This window comes from Anabrus simplex, chromosome 4 (genome assembly GCF_040414725.1).
Source record: "Anabrus simplex isolate iqAnaSimp1 chromosome 4, ASM4041472v1, whole genome shotgun sequence".
Lineage (NCBI taxonomy): Eukaryota > Metazoa > Arthropoda > Insecta > Orthoptera > Tettigoniidae > Anabrus > Anabrus simplex.
Genome location: NC_090268.1, coordinates 171,270,658 through 171,288,918, shown reverse-complemented (window position 1 = coordinate 171,288,918; position 18,261 = coordinate 171,270,658).

Here is an 18,261-nt window from a genome sequence, read left to right as displayed (position 1 = left end):
ACTTTGTTTGCAGAAACAGCGAAAAGGAAGCAGCAACAACAGCAGCACTGAAAATGAGGATAACGTCCTTCTCGAATCTGATACAGACTCTGATTTCCACCAATCAGAAGAAGAGCAGGAAGTGTTTTCTAAAAAGTGTGATTATTATCCTAGAGTAAATGATATTGTCATAGTGAATTATGAGGGAGAATTCTGGCCTGGTATTGTTTTAAATATTTCTGATACAGGAGCTGAAGTAAGAGGTTGTGGATCTGGCCAAAAGACAAAGATATCCTCAACTATGAACTTTCCGATGTCATCTCTAAAATAAACCCTCCAGTAAAGGTATCCTCCGAACGGGAGTATTTTTTTTCTTTTTTGCTATTTGCTTTACGTCGCAACGACACAGATAGGTCTTATGGCAACGATGGAATAGGGAAGGCCTAGGAGTGGGAAGGAAGCGGCCGTGGCCTTAATTAAGGTACAGCCCCAGCATTTGCCTGGTGTGAAAATGGGAAACCACGAAAAACCATCTTCAGGGCTGCCGACAGTGGGATTCGCACCCACTATCTCCCGAATGCAAGCTCACAGCAGCGCGCCTCTAACCGCTCGGCCAACTCGCCCGGTGGGAGTTATATTCTGTGAATGAACTGAGAGCTAAATGGGGTAACATAACTTTGTGATTTTCTGCATTTTAATTGTCATTATTGATTCAATAAATCATCATTTAAAAAGTACAAGCCATTTTTTCGAATTTCACAGTAAAATAATAGAAATGCTACAACTATGAACCATGGTAAGGAATGTGAGTTGGATCATAGTTAAGCACCTCGACATACAACTAGGGTAAAAGCACCAGTAGTTGACACCTGGCCACATATTATGACATAGTAAGTATGATTTTTATATGACTGCTTTGTTTCCGAACGCGTGCACACCTTCATTTGATCTCTCGAAAAATAAGCGGTAACCTCGCTCTACTTATGCCTTTGCTGGCAGGACCTAGTGTTTACAGTGTACTATGTCTTCTGGTATGGGCTAGAACAATTTTGTTACTTTCATTGATCTCTCTCTGTCTTATCCTTGGCTTTGACTATATGAAAGTGATGATGATGATGATGATGATGCTTGTTGTTTAGAGGGGCCTAACATCGAGGTCATCGGCCCCTAATGGTACGAAATGAGATAACAAAAAAATGAAAAGCATCCACTGACCAAAATAAAAATAAATAAAAAATGTCATGAAGAATGAATGGATGGACATGGACACAAGAAAAACAAACAAAAAACAGTGGATCAGACTCAAAAAGGATTGTAAATAATAGTATTAGTGACCAAGGGACACATGAAGCACAATGATGCTAATGGCATTTATCGGTAGTAAAGGAGAACCAGGATATTTCTCAAGCTGCGGTACTAATCAAAAGGTAGCGTAAACTCACGGTGTTCCAAACATTAAGGTACTACTCACAAGTATTGTACGTCGTAAAGGTAACGCAGGCCTATGGTGTTTCACACACAATGGCTCCACTCATAGCCAACGCAAACCGATGAGGTTCCTCACCTAGGTGTACTAATCACGGGCGCCGGTATTCCCGTGGTGTTCCTACAGAGTGGGTACTAATCACTGGCAACGCAGACCTACGGTGTCGCTCGTATAGTGGTACAACTCACAGGCTACGCCCAGACGCGTGGTGTCGCTCACACGGGTACAACTCACAGGCAACGCCCAGACCTGTGGGGTTGCACACACGGGCACGACTCACGGGTACTGGAAACCCACACTGAACCCCACTCGAGTGCTACAAATCACAAAACTATGGAGTACGTAACAGAGTGGTACTACTCGCAAGTAAAAGCGACCGATGGTGTTTCGCGCGTGATGGTACTAATCACAAGTAATTTCATGGTTCTAATCCAAGCATCCCTTGGTCGCTCCTTTTCGTCGCCTCTAACGACAGGCAGGGGATATCGTGGGTGTATTATTCGTCAGCCTCCCCCACCCACAGGGGGTGTGTGTGTTTGGTCCGCGAGAGGTATTTTATTTCCCTCAAGTCCGCCGGCAAGCCGGTTAGGACCCCCCTATCCGCCACCTGGGACGCGCCACGTGGGAGTATCACCTCTCCCCCTGCTACGCCTGCGTAGCAGGTTCGTGGTGACTATATGAAAGTGACGGAGGTATGGGCGATGCTAGTAATGCCATTCCTTCTGCAGCCAGTCCCTGCTATGAATGGTGTGAAAATGTTGCTCACAGGGTCGGTTGATGCATGCTTGTCAGTGGGCTTGGCAAACCGATATGTAATAGCGACGTCTGCCTCGGTGAGAAAAGCAACGGGAAACTATCTCGCTCCTCATTTCCCTAGTACGCCTCTTCAGTGATGCCTAGGCCATCTGTGACAGCTGATGGCAGAGCTGTTGAGGATCAGCCAGCCTTAGGGCTGAAGACTGAACGAACTCGCTCTACTTGGCGGAACTGGCGGCCTGACGCCATGATGTTTATTGACATTCACAATAAGTAGGCTGTCACATTGAGCATCGATCGATTAAGAGCATCCGACTACAATCGAGGGGGATCGACTAATTTTTTATCCGGCTGTCACATAGGATAGCGATCGATGGCGATCATCCGCGTTGAAACAGCTGTTATTGTACGTGTGCCTTGTGCGGGAATTTATGCGAACGGAGTAACGAGTACTGATAGTGATAGCTCTGGTGAAGAAATTATTTTGATTGCCGAATATCTTAAAAGAAAGAAAAGACGTAGACGAACACAGTGGACAAGACAGATATTTCTTAAACGCGAAAGCTTGGGAGAGTTCCACCAGCTTGTACCTTCCTTGTGGGGCGACGAGGAAACGTTTAAGTATTATTACCGAATGTCCAGTAATGCATACAAGGAATTAGTGGAGAAAGTCAGACCACTAGTAGATACTGGACATTCAAATTTCAGGAAGAGCGTCAGACTGGAAGAAAGGCTGACTGAAACTTTAAGGTGGGTAAGCATTTTCACACCATTCTGCGATTTGTGGTGTAGAAATTTAAGAGAATTAATTTGATTTGTAGGAAAACAATTAGAAATATGATGATGATGCTTGTTGTTTAAAGGGGCCTAACATCGAGGTCATCGGCCCCTAATCGTACGAAATAAAAGAACAAAATTTCAAATACATAAACTGACCAAAATAAAATAATAATTTTTTTTAAAACTGTCATGAAGAATGAATGGATGGACATGAACCCAACAAAAAAGAACAAACAAACAAAATACAGTGGATCAGACTCAAAAAGAGATCTTAATAGTAGTATTACTGACCAAGGGACCACGCATAAAGCACAATGATGCTTGATGGCTAAAGGAGTACAAAATCCATGTCCAAGTCCCCATAGAATGGTACATGTCGCGAGTAAAGTAGAACCATGGTATTTGTCATGTTGGGGTACTGATGATGATGATGATGATGATGATGCTTGTTGTTTTAAGGGGCCTAACATCGAAGGTCATCGGCTCCTAATGGTACGAAATGAAAGAACAAAAATTACAAAGACATCCACTGACCAAAATAAAAATAAAAAATGTCATGAAGAATGAATGGATGGACAGGAACCCAACAAAACACAAAACAAACAAACAAAAACCAGTGGATCGGATTCAATAGAGAACGAAAATAACAGTATGACCCACCAAGGTACCACTTATAAAGCACAATGATGCTTGGTGTCTACAGGGGGTGCAAAATCCACGTCTAAGGCCCCACAGAATGGTACATGTCGCGAGTAAAATAGAACCATGGTATGTGTCATGTTGGGGTATTAATCAGAAGTAGCGAAGACTCACGGTGTTCCACAAAAGATGGTACTACTCACAAGTATTGTACTTCGTACAGGTAACGCAGACCTATGGTGTTTCTCACACAATGGCGCCACTCATAGCCAACAAACCGATGAGTTTCCTCACCTAGGTGTACTAGGCACGGGTGCCGGTCCCACGGACCCCGTGGTGTTCCTCACATAGTGGTACAACTCACAGGCAACGCCCAGACCCGCGGTGTTGCTCACATGGGTACGACGCACGGGTACTGGAAACCCCCAGGCCAAGCTCATGACTGCTACTAATCACAAACCTATTTCGTACCGAATATAGTGGTACAACTCGCAAGTACAGGCAACCCATGGTGTTCCCCGCGAGATGGTACGAATCAAAAGTAGTTTCATGGTTCTAATTCAATCATCCCTTGATCGCCCCTTTTAGTAGCCTCTCACGACAGGCAGGGGATACCGTGGTTGTATTATTCGTCTGCCTCCCCCACCCATAGGGGGTGTGTGTTTGGTCCGCGAGAGGTATTTTATTTCCCTCAAGTCCGCCGGCAAGCCGGTTAGGACTCCCCTATCCGCCACCTGGGACGCGCCACGTGGGAGTATCACCTATTCCCGCGCTACGCCTGCGTAGCAGGTTCGTGGAATAATTAGGAATAAAACAGTAAAGAAATATACTATTTTTTCTAATATTTGCTGTGAACTAAATAATAATGGTAATAGTTATTGACGAAATTGTACTTAACCACTGCTTTGACCTTACCTGGATAATGCTATGTTAGTATGGGCAGAAATTGCACGTTAGGTTAGTTATATTAGTATGGAAAGGGCATATTTGGCCAACTAAAATGGTCGTGGATACGTGAAGTATCATTTTACCATTTCTACCTTCTAATCCCTACACCACACTAAGTAATAACATAGTACACGATACGAGCAGACACACTCGTTTTGCTGCAGTCGTCACGCGAAGTATACAGCCGTAGAAGGTGAGTTGGCCTCATCAATATTTTGATTCAATCAGGTCTTCATCAATTTTTCTTGCTTTTGTATTAACATTGGGCTTTCATCATTACAGGGTTGCACTGAACCATCATATACAGCATAAAAACTACGTTTCTGCACACCAACAAAGTTAAGAAGACGGCGCAGTTTAATAATTTTTATTGTACACAACGAGTTTTTATCCAACAAATGGCTATCAACGTATATATGAAATGAACCTTTTAACATTAAAGGACTGTATCCAACTTTAATTCCTCAATTTTAAGATCGTATATGAACCCGACATTTACGACATTATAGAATAATAGCCATTACGGAATTTGAAACAACTCATCATTCAGAGATGAGATTTTACAATTTTGACTTACAAGGTTTTTCTTGTTACAAATTAGAGTTTTTAAACTAGCATAATGTAGATATTAAGGAGTTAAGTATAGCAATATGTTGTTGTTGTTCATTGTTAATATCGCCAAGTTTTTTCACTTACTATGCAGCTGATGATGGTGTCTAAATTAATACCGAAATTAGTTCTGTAATGAAATATATGTTGTAAATTAAGCAACATTGTATTTTGTATTGAAAAAGGTGAAACTTGCTAGATTTTTAATTCAACTGTGACACTAGCTAATAATGGTCATATTTATTTACAGGTTCCTGGCAACCGATGACTACTACATGTCTGCATCCTATAGATTCAGGATGGCACACAATACCATCAGTGGATTCATCCCTGAAATTTGTGATGCCATTTATTCGTCACTGCAGCCAGAATTCTTGGGATTCCCTAAGAAAGAAGACTGGGCAACCATGGCACAGAAGTTTGCAGTGAAAAAACAATTTCCTAATTGTGTGGGTGCTTTAGATAGGAAGCACGTGAGAATAAAAAAGCCAGACAATAGTGGTTCTCAATATTTTAATTATAAAATGTACACGTCCGTTATCCTTATGGCACTTGTATCTGCAGACCTTCATTTCATTGTAATTGATGTTGGGTCATATGGGAGAAACAGTGATGGTAGGGTGTTTGCTAATTCAGCATTTGGGAAGAAAGTAAACAGATAGACTTCCCAGATGATAAGCCACTGTATGAAGGCCAGCCAATGCCTCACGAGCTAGTGGCTGGTGAGGCATTTAGATTGTTACCAATCTTATGAAACCTTATCCAAGTCGAGGACTCACTGATGATAAGCGATTGTTCATCTTCCGATTGTCACATGCAAGACGCACAGTTGAGTGTGCCTTTGGCGTACTCGCTTCTAAGTTCAGGATTTTCCACTCACCTATATCAGTAAAACCTGTCAATGTAGATAAAATAACAAAAGCTGCCTGTATTCTGCATAATATGATATTGGATAGAGATGGGGAATTGTGTGATGAACTCCTGCCAGCTCCAGAAGCATTTGCAAACCTCACCAATGACACACCAGTACACAGCAACAAAGAAATGAATATGAATGCATCAAGAGAAATTAGAGACAAGTTCAAGGAATATTTCAACAGACTATATTATGCAGCGAGATAAGCAAACATTATAACAACTTCCTGTTTGCTCACTCAGCCAGTTCTACTTTATTTCTTCCATAAGCCCCATTGATATTGATAGCTCCCCTTCTACTCGCATAGGTTCATAACTTACTTAAAGTGTTCTGAGCACGCTTGAAAAAAATTCCGTGAAGCAGGATGCTGCCCTACTTACACTTAAGTCACATTGAGAATCTATCCTAACAGGTTAGGAACCATCGATGGATTGTATAGTCCTAGCCGCTTGAGCGCCATGAGGGCAATGACTCAGGATATCAATAAATCAAGCAGGGAAATTGTTCCACCAAATTGATACTTGTTATTTTGCCTTTGGCAAATTTTATTTACAAGTAGTATTTATTTTGTTTAGATTGACTAAATATCATCAACTACACTTTTTGGTATACTTTCATAAAAGTAAAGACATACAACTTTACATGAATCTTAAAAAATCTCTAACATATTAAAAACTTTTTAAGGTTAGATCTTAAAAACGTTGGAAGGGGAGAGGGGTTGGTGGTGGGAGGAAGGTTAAGAACTCAGCTATTTCCGTTTTGGTTAAAACTTATAGCTGCCGGGCTGATTGGCTCAGACGGTTAAGACGCTGGCCTTCTGACTCCAACTTGGCAGGTTCGATCCTGGCTCAGTCCGGTGGTATTTGAAGGTGCTCAAATACGTCAACCTCGTGTCGGTAGATTTACTGGCACGTAAAAGAACTCCTGCGGGACTAAATTCCGGCACCTCGGCGTCTCCGAAAACCGTAAAATAGTAGTTAGCGGGACGTAAAACAAATAACATTAAATTCATTACAACTTATAGCTAGTAAATATTTCTAAATACATGTTATAAATGATTACTAAAAAATTATTCGTTCTCTTGGTGTTCCCGTAGCTTGGAACGTAGAATGTGAACTGTATTCTTATAGCACTGTGTTTGAACTGGAAATTCCTAGTTGTGTCTTATATGTTGAGACTAATGGTATATTTGTGGTGGAATTTAATACTGCTCAAGGAATTCAAAAGTTTGAACATTGACTGGTTAGTTGGTTTGTGATACGACCAGTGGCGGATTTAGTGGGTGGTCTGCAGGACTGCAGCCCCCCCGGTTCTTCACACGTAATTTACACGAAGCAACATTACATATTCAGTAGGGAAATATTGCCAATCCGTTCTCCGAATTCCTTTAATATTTGATTTTCAACTCCGGCTTCTCTTCACATGATAATGTATGATTCCACTTCCCTCTCTTGGGACTGCCAGGACATGGCTCTATCTGGCCATAAGTCTTTGAATCCGCTTCCCCCTCCGTGTGCGCTAGAAGGCGCCCGCAAATCCCGCTCTAGCGGTCTGCATGCATTGCAGACCAGTGTGTCATTTCTTGTCTACCGATACCTACACCGCTTTTATTACGGCTAGGGGACACCACATCTCTATCTTCGTACCCTAGCCGTGCCAATAAAACATAATCAGGCCAGGCACCAAACAGTAAGCCGGCTTCCCCTACAATGCCCAACGTCATACTACCAGGTGTAGATTTCTCTTTCACTGTTGCTGCTCTACTCGAATATCTGAAGAACGAAGGAGTTCCAGTGATAAATCTAAGCAGAATCCAGACAGACTTCATACCTACCGACCGAGTTCTTATCCAGCTCGCCACAGAACGTGCAGTCCATGCGGCCATAAGATACGGAATCTACATTAATGGCAAACCTCATTTCGCAGAGCCATGCCCACCCCATATGGCAGATGACTTCGGACCGGACCCGGAAACCAAGCCATCCCACCAGTCACCACGAACAGCAACAAGAATACCTCTACCACCATATACCCCACCACCCCAGCTGTCAACCCATCCGTTCACCACCCCAGTTACTACCATAATCACCACTATAGCCACTACTTCCACCCGCACCCCGTCCCATACGCCTGTAACCACTACCACCATGGCCCACTCCACCCCCACCATGATGTCACCCACTACCTCTACCCTCCCCAGTCCAACCCGACCACCGATGGAAGAAGAAGCCCACATCAACAGCATCACCATGGAAACAGGACGACCGATACCACCGCCACCAGCTCCCGAGTCCGAGTCTAACAGAATAACCCCGCCGCCTTCAGCACCATAAACCACCACCAGCTGCGTCATACGAGGCGTAAGCCCAGCCATCCCTCCGGAACTCATAATACAGGAAATCCGAAGAACAGGACTCCAGCCCAAGAAAGCAACAAGGATCCAGAACGCAGCCGGGCCAACCTACATGGTACGGCTCCAACTCCACCTTCCCGAAGAGACCCAAAGCCTCATCGAACACGGGATCCAGCTCTTCGGGAAGCAACACCGAGTAGAACCATCTCGCTCCCCTCCCAAAACTCAAAATCGCCCAAACCCACCTCACAACTAGTCCCGTCCTCAACACCATCTCCCGAATCCACACCACAATACCAATCTCCTCCACCTTCTACTCACATCCCTAGCCAACATCACATCATTCTACCATCAAATTCTTCCCTTCCTACTCACTAGTACCAGATAAGCAACTTTATGTAATTCGCAATATTTGTAACATGTATGTAACCAATGTATAACCTATATGTACTGTAAACCTGTATTGTGAACCTCATGTAACCAATTGTATGTAAAATCTCAATAAAAAGCACAAGAACAGATACTGCACCCTTAGCCAAGAGGTCAAACACCCCCACTTCACCAAATCCAAAGCTCCTTCCTTTTAACTTCAAACCAAACCAAATCCCCGAACCCCGCCAAATCTTCTGGCCAGAGAGAAGGCGTAACCTTCTAGGTGGCCCGCCCCTTCCCTTCGGGAAGGGGAATGAAAACATACCCCTAGGTCCTAGGTCTACCGATAGCGATAGTAGAAGTTCTAACAAAAATATGAGTATACTTAACTCAGTGCAGTTTTTAAAAACTATCAAACTTAACAGTTTAACCCTAAATGAAAAGTGTGATATTAAAGCTCGAGGAGGACCTACCCCAGAATTGAAAATCTCTCAGAGTGGTAAGAGCCGTACTAAGAGTACACAACAATTTTCAATCCAGATGCATATAGTAAACATCAATGGTTGTGTGGGAGCGAAGTTCAAAATGCACTTTTGTTTCCCGTGCCTTATTTTTGAAAGTGCCAGTGAAGGAGCAAACAGTGCGTGGGTTGATGCAGGAGTTCGTGATCTGATTGACTGATAGATGCTTGTTGTTTAAAGGGGCCTAACATCGAGGTCATCGGCCCCTAACGGTACGAAATGAAATGACAAATTGAAAGTTCAAAATCATCCACTGACCAAAATAAAAAATGTCACGAAGAATGAATGGATGGACATGAATTTAAAACAATCAGTGGACCCGACTTAAAAAAAAAAGTTCATAAATAATGGTAGGCCCCTATTACTGACCAAGGGACCACTTCTAAAGCACAATCCTGAATCGAGGATGCTTGATGTCTAAAGGGGTCCAAATCCAGGTCAAAGGCCCCCCAGAATGATACTTATCGCTAGGAAAGTAGAACCATGGTATGTGTCATGTTTGGGGGTACTAATCAAAAGGAGCGAAGACTCACGATGTTCCACACATGATGGTACTACTCACAAGTATTTTACGTTGTACAGGTAACGCTGACCTATGGTGTTTCTCACACAATGGCGCCACCCATAGCCAACGCAAACCGATGAGGTTCCTCACCTAGGTGTATTAGTCACGGGTGCCGGTATTGCCGTGGTGTTCCTCACATAGTGGGTACTAATCACAGGCAACGCAGACCCACGGTGTCGCTCATATAGTGGTACAACTCACAGGCAACGCCCAGACCCGCGGTGTTGCTCACATGGGTACGACACACGGGTACTGGAAACCCACAGACAAGCCTCTTTACTGCTACTAATCACAAACCTATTTCGTACCTAATATAGTGGTACTACTCGTAAGTACAGGCAACCCATGGTGTTCCCCACGTGATGGTACGAATCAAAAGTAGTTTCATGGTTCTAATTCAATCATCCCTTGGGCCCCTTTTAGTCGCCTCTTACGACAGCAGGGGATACCGCGGGTGTATTCTACATGTGCGTCCCCCACCCGCAGGGGGTAGTGTATTTGATCCGCGGGAGGTATTTTATTTCACTCAAGTCCGCGGGCAAGCCGGTTAGGACCCCCCCCCCCCCCCTATCCGCCACATGAAAAATCAGAAGGAAAAACATGTGAACAGTGTGCTAGACTTAGCTCTTCTAGGTTCCGTAGATGTGCGCCAGGGTTTAAGTAAGGTCTATGAGGAATCTGTACAGCGTCATAACAATGAAGTAAGCAAAAACAGGCAAGTACTATCCAGAATAATAAACTGTGTTAAGTATTGAGGGTCAAACTAACTGGCGTTGAGAGGACATGACGAGAGACCAGACTCCGAGAATCCTGGTATATTCCTGAATTTAATTAAATACACGAGTGAATTAGACACTGTTTTAAGTCACGTCTAGAGGGTGTTTCGTGTTTCAAAGGAACATCGAAAATGATCCAGGAAGAATTGTTGCAGTGTATGTTGGAGGGAGGTATGCAGAGAAGCTATTTTGGAAGAGGTATCCGAGTCCGAATTTTAGCAATCATGGCTGACGAGATAACGGATGTGTCGGATGGATTTTAGCTTGTTCTTGTGCTGAAGTACTGTGATTCGCAAGGTAATGCTGCAGAACGGTTTTGGGGATTTTGTAATCTTTCTGGTCAAAATGCAGAGCCTATTTCAGAATGTATTCTTTCCAGCTTGGCGTTATTCTGAAAGATAAGAATTAACTCATTGCCCAGACGTACGATGGCGCGTCTATTACGAGGGGTGCCGTCAGTGGCGTGCAGACGAGAGTTAAGGAAGTGTACCAGAACACCCATTTTATACACTGCTTTGCACACCAACTTAATCTGATAATGGAAAGACCTGCTAAAAGAAACCATGAAAGCATGAATGTTTTTTGAAAATTTATCTTCAATACCGGCATTCTTTTCCCTATCACCCTAAAGAGTCTGTTTTAGATTCTTGTGTGGCTAAACGGATACCTGCTGCTGGAGCCACAACATGGAATTTTGATCGAAAACAGTCAATAATGTATTTGAAAAAAAAAAAGATGCTTTAACCACCCAAAAGCTGGTTCTATTCATGTGATTGTAAGATCTGCGGCCGTGAAAGCCATTTTTGATATTCTAACTCCATAGGGAGTAATAATTTTTGGAAATGGAGAATTCACTTCTCCTTTAGCAGGTTAGAAATCTCTATTTGCTAACACGGCGGGACCATGCGCTTGGTCTGCCACTGCTAAGCAGAGTCCTGAAGGGGCGTGCCAATCCAGCTGATGAGCCCAAATGGCACGTCTGGGCGAAACTCTGTAAAATGCACACGGCCTAACCACCCAAAAGCTGGTTCTATTCATGTGATTGTAAGATCTGCGGCCGTGAAAGCCATTTTTGATATTCTAACTCCATGGGGAGTAATAATTTTTGGAAATGGAGAATTCACTTCTCCTTTAGCAGGTTAGCCGCCACTGGATACGACCCCGAATAAAGGAGCGTTACCCTACGTTCTTACTACTTTGGGAGTGGCCCTGCACCCCTAGCCTCAGCTTTTAACGTGGTGGAACAATTTCTCTGCTTGTTTTATCGATATGGACCATGACGTTATCACGGTTGCAAAGTGGATGGTTTTCAAGACTTATGACGGATGCTCCACAATGACAGGAAAGCATGGCGGTATTCAGAATACGATGATGATGCATGCTGTTTAAAGGGGCCTAACATCTAAGGTCAATTACGTTAAACAAGTTTGCCGACATAGCAACTGGTGTCCCAACTCTCAAGGCTACTCACTAGGCCAGTCCCATGTCGCTCATGGTTCACTAGGAGGTGACTACGGTAACCCACACCACGTATCACCCTTCCTTTTCTTCACTAAACTTCATATGACTGCAATTATGTTTGCTGTCATTGTATTCTTAGCCAACATTTTTGAAATTCAATTTTCTATTAAGTTCCTTCGATCTCTCCTTACCACTCAATTCATAACACAATTCCTTTTAAACCTGTCTCTACAGAGAATTTTTATTCAAATGGACCATCTCCTCGTTCTACTGCAACATAAAACCACATCTGATGTACATCTGTGCAGTACTGAAATTAGGAAACCCGCTTGTATCCTCAAGGACATGCGATCATAAAACACGGTATCCTCTTGTGTTGGAAAATATCGTAAAATAAATAGTGAGATGTAGACGACAGAACATTCCTTGACACCTTAATTATGCAAATGGAAATACGGTTTAACGATTCTGAAAGCATTCAGTTTGTTGAGTTGTTGGATCCAACTCGCTTCATAGTTTATAAAGAGAGCTTTCCTGCTATTAAACTGAACAATGAACATATAACCCTTTTTTTAGAGAAATATTGGAAAATGAATTGATAAACATTTATTCCGATATACAAGAACATTTGTCTCGTCAAAAGCTTTTACGTTATATTGTCTTCAATGACCTTGAACCAGAGTATGTTGAAGTGTCAAAATTAATTCGCTTAACATAAACATTTCCTGTGACCACGGCTTCCTCTGAAAGGAGCATGAGTACCCTGAAGAGAATAAAAACCTTCTTGCGTAATACAAATAACAATGAAAGATTCATCAGTTTTAGGACTGTTTCTATCAAGAAACAACCCGTGAAAGGATGAGTGATGAACTATTGAAGGACCGTGTGATTGATCATTTTGCAACCAAGAAAACTCGACGTTTGGAACTACTCTACAAGAAACTTTAAGCTAAGATTTCCTGCCTACCCATTCATTAACTAATAGCTTCGCCACTGGAGATAACATATTTGTAACAATGTGTGATAATAAATGGCACAAGAATAAAGTAAATGCTAGAGAGTGTCAAGAGAATGGCCCTCTCTTTTGCTAAACACTGAGATATATTTGACATTGTATCGAAAGCATCATCCAATATGCATATTAATTTAGGCGTTATCCTCTGATTTCTTGATGTCACCAACATTTACTACGAATGAAACCGGAATTTTAGAATGTTAAGCTCAAAGGCCTGTGTAGTTAACTGACAAGGTTTAACACAGACAATCGAAAAGCAAGACTCGATTTGTAAAATGAACTGTATTACTTTATTTTCACTAGTTTATCATATTAAGTAATTCTTACACCTTTGAGTTAGTGTGTTGTCTTTCCCCACACGAGCGTCTAGAGATAGTCCAGACTTTGCACCAGACAGAAAGGGCACATGCGCGAACTTTTTCCTCTTCTCCCTGCGGTGACACATCTCCTTCCCCACTCCCATGGTTACGCGCTAGAAATTTGAAAAGGAAGTAGATTTTTGTATGCCTATATTGCTAATTAGCATTACATTTCTACAAAATATTTGCTAATTAATAAACATTCTTGTAAGATCGATATGAATTCTAATTTTATTAAGTACTAGCTGTTACCCATGGCTTCGCTCGCGAGGATTTCGTAAGTCGATAAAAATTAATTTTTCCTCGGTAATGCACTAAGACATCATCTGAAAATCCCTAAAGTATAAAAACTCGCCGAAGAAATGCATTTCATTTACGTCAGAACCTCTTTGTCAACCACGCAACCACGTTTGTGGCATTGCTGTTTGGGGCTAAGATGATCAAGCTACTGGCAAAGCTAAATCTGGAAAATGCGACATGGAACTCTACATGTGAGATATAAAAAAAGTGGTTTCTTTATTTCTAAAGGAGATTAAAAATAAAAATGTTCATGCCTGTAACATGTTAAGTTTATGAGATATACTGTAGATATACTAATTTTTAAAACTGCCCCACTCCTTGGCTGAGATTTCATCGTTGAGGCATTCGGTTCACAGAGTTCCGCTTTCGATTCCGGGCTGGGTCGAGGACAGGTTGTTAGTGTTTGTCCCAACACTCACCTCTTCATATTCACTCAACACACCACATTACCAACCACAACAGGAATACGCAATAATAATTACATCCCTACACATAGGGTTGGCGTCAGGAAGATCATCCAGTCGTAAAACAGCGTCACATCCACATGTGCGACACCGTTCGCACCCGCGACCCGACAGGTGTGGAAAAACTGGTAGAAGAGAAGATACTCATTTCAAAATATCACCCGCATTAAAAAATATATCACCCCCTTAAGTGGATTTTCCAGAAAAAATGCGTTCATGTATTTTTAAAAGAGATTCCAAGTACGGCCTACTAATTTTAACGTCTGTGACATCTTCCGTTTCTGAGATATCTGTATCCTTATATAAATAATTCAACTTCTCCCTCACTTCTTTTCAACCCCCTTTAAGTGTAACATCTCTCCAACACGTACTACATGTACGTAACACGACCTAATACGTTGAAAGTCTGTTTCGATTACAATGCGGTCGTGAAAATTCAATATTCATTGACATGCCCATCGCCCTCTACTATGACTGCGCTAATACGCCTTCTCATTCGCCCAGTCACACATGTAAACGAGCGAACACGGCGTAGTTACCAGTTCAGGCGCTTGGAGCGCTGAGAAGCTGGCATTATTGTGCTTGACGAGACACGCTTGGTGATCATTGCAAAGAGTGTTGGTGTAATTTGAGCCTGTGTTTACCTTATTTGGATTGTTTCTTTGGTCGTGAACCGTCTTAATGTGTATGTACATAATAGTGTTTACTGCTGTGTGCCTTAATATAAGATGGAAAGCAGATCGGAAAGTGGGATTTCGTTTCATGAATTTCCTCTCAACAAGCAACAACGTCATAAACGGCTAAATGTTATTTCAAGAAAGGATTTCTCGCCGAATTTCAATTCGAGATCATCGAAACGGTATGTTTTCCACATCGAATAAATCTACACTTTCACGCTACGTAGGAGATATAAACTGCGAGACTGGAGTAACACACTTAGTAAAGGAGCGGCTTTTAGCAGAAAGTCAGTGCCTAAATGAAGCAGAGAGATTGTGATTGTTGGTAGTCCATCGAACAGCAGATGTTAAATGACAAGAAACTTCACACCTTCCTTCAACAGAGAGATGCTTCATTCCATGTTGAGCGAATAAATACTACTCAAGATGACTCTCATGCAAGCGAAAGTAGAAATCGAATGACCCATGTCAATAACCTTTTCTGTTTTATAATTTCTGCTGTGACTACAAAATAAAGGTTACGGCAGCATTTTTTCTTCTTTAGGAGGCTTTTAGGTACAGAGCTACATACTTTAACACTCAAAACAATAAAGGAAGTCGAAGCTTGCGGTTTTTTCGTGATGCGCATTGTGAGTGATAATCGTAAGACTAATGTTAGCAGGATAAGAAGAATGTCTTCTTCAAAACACATAAACCGAAGATCTGTCATCGTGTTGACAGTGAAATGCCTCTTCTTGTTTTCGACAAATAGCACATTCTGAAAAGTAAGAAATTCTTTACTCAAAATTCTATGTTTGACGGTTCCCAGGATATAAATGGTGATTTTACCAAGAAACTGTATCAGATGAAATCAAATGAAACTGTGAAACCGGTTCTTTTTTCTGACATGCAAAAACATCGAGCCGTCTAAGTTCAAGAAAATGAATGTGCGGCGCGAGAAAGATATTTTCGCGACTGAAGTAATAACAGCCCTAGAATATATAAAACCATTCGTATACAGATATGCACGATTTTTTAATGCAGGTACCACTGTCAAATACATGTTATCAATAACAAGTTGATTCGACATAGGCTACGTGTCAGTAGTACAAATGTAGCAACATTGCAGTCAGACAAGATGCTTGATTCTTTTGATAAGACCAAGGTGTTCAACAGTGCTAATGGACTTGATTTATAAAAGAGATTAAAACAGCAGGCTGCAGTACCCATCTGATTTGCCAGTGTGGATTTTGAAAGTTATTAATGATTTTGTATTGAAAGCACAACCATTTGTGCATAAAAATCCTGTTGCGTCTACGAGTGACTATTTAGTGCCTGTGTTGCGTGATTTTCCTCACTTCAGTTTTCCTGAAATCGGACATTCATACTTATTGAGTGAAGTTATTTGCCAGTGTGCTATTCCCGTATTCTTAAATAATATGGCCACATAAATAACATAGATCTTTGAAATATTTGAACGCGAGAACTCGAAACACTTAAACAGAAAAGTGTGTGATATTATTTATTTTCTACAGTATTTTCTACCTACCGTTAACATTATTTTGTACGGTTTTTCCGCTGCAGAGGGGTACGGTCTTCACTGAATTTCGTTATTAAGGTGTAAGGTGCGATTCAAATATGTTTATTGAATGATTGGCTTTATATTTGAACAGAAATATACAAAACACTTAACGTGTACTGTAATGAACAATCGTATTTCAATGCCAGCTTAGCAGCGCTCGGTGGTAAAAATGAGAACTAGGCCCATATCGCTCATATTCCTCTATTGGGAAGGCGTATTAGCGCAGTCATAGTAGAGGGCGATGACATGCCCCACAACGGGCGACTTAAACGCACTATACAGTGTGCTAGCAGCAGTGCCAGACCTGTAGCTCAGATCCTTTCAAACAGAACAAAGATGGCCTAGGCCACCATAGCTCAATTGGTAGAGCAACCGACGCGAAATCGGGAGGTTGTGGGTTCGGATCCCACTGGTGTCCGGCTGGCCATTTTTGTTCTGTACTTAACATCTCTCCAACACGTACTACATGTACGTAACACGACCTAATACGTTGAAAGTCTGTTTCGATTACAATGCGGTCGTGAAAATTCAATATTCATTGACATGCCCCACAACGGGCGACTTAAACGCACTCTACAGTGTGCTAGCAGCAGTGCCAGATCTGTAGCTCAGATCCTTTCAAACAGAACAAAGATGGCCTAGGCCACCATAGCTCAATTGGTAGAGCAACCGACGCGAAATCGGGAGGTTGTGGGTTCGGATCCCACTGGTGTCCGGCTGGCCATTTTTGTTCTGTACTTAACATCTCTCCAACACGTACTACATGTACGTAACACGACCTAATACGTTGAAAATCTGTTTCGATTACAATGCGGTCGTGAAAATTCAATATTCATTAATAATGTACACTTACCACTGCCATCGTTCCGGTACACATGTGTCAAAATCTACGGACAAAAGACGTGTTAAAACCCAAGAAAGTTGCAAGGTAAATGAATTTTGGACAGCAAGCATGAAAATGACACTTTCGCAAGACGGAATATGTCATTTTTTTCTTTTTTGCAACTACACATGTACGTCATAAATGTGATCTGGGGCATCTACGACTTGAACAGCAAGAACGCGAAGTGATAGCTTCTAAAATTGCAGCTCATATTCCTATGGATACGATTTTGGACGAAGTTCGAAATTCTATTGTAGATGAGTTGGACAGGAGACATCTTATCACTAAGAAAGACCTGCATAATATCGAACAAAGTTCAATCAGGACAGTGATATGATGCGACATCAAGATGATGGTATTAGTGTTAGTGCATGGGTAAAGGAAATGGAAGAAAGCGGCAACATGTGTGTATTATTGTATAAACAACCAGGAAAGGAGTACCCTGGGCTCAAGAAAGAGGTTCCGCTTTGGTGGTTGTACCGGGAGGTACACCTCAACCCCATGAATTTAAATGAAGCGCCTTGAAGAACGCTATCTATCACATAAAAATTGAAACAACTACCGGGTAATGAAAGAAGTTGGGATGTTGATCAACAGATGTCACTACTAAAGTGATAGAGTAATGTGTTATTTTAAGGTTTCCTAAACTGACTGGATTTCTTTTATTTTTGGTGTATCACAGTTTGCAACAACTATTTCAAGACGTTTGGAATTTTTCCCATAGATGTCTCTATTAAAAAACTGATGTCATGCACTCTGGTGCAAAGTGGAACAACTAGAAATTTAAAGATATTTTGTGGTTATTAGTTTTCTGAACTGAATTGACTTTCTTTGTTTTGGT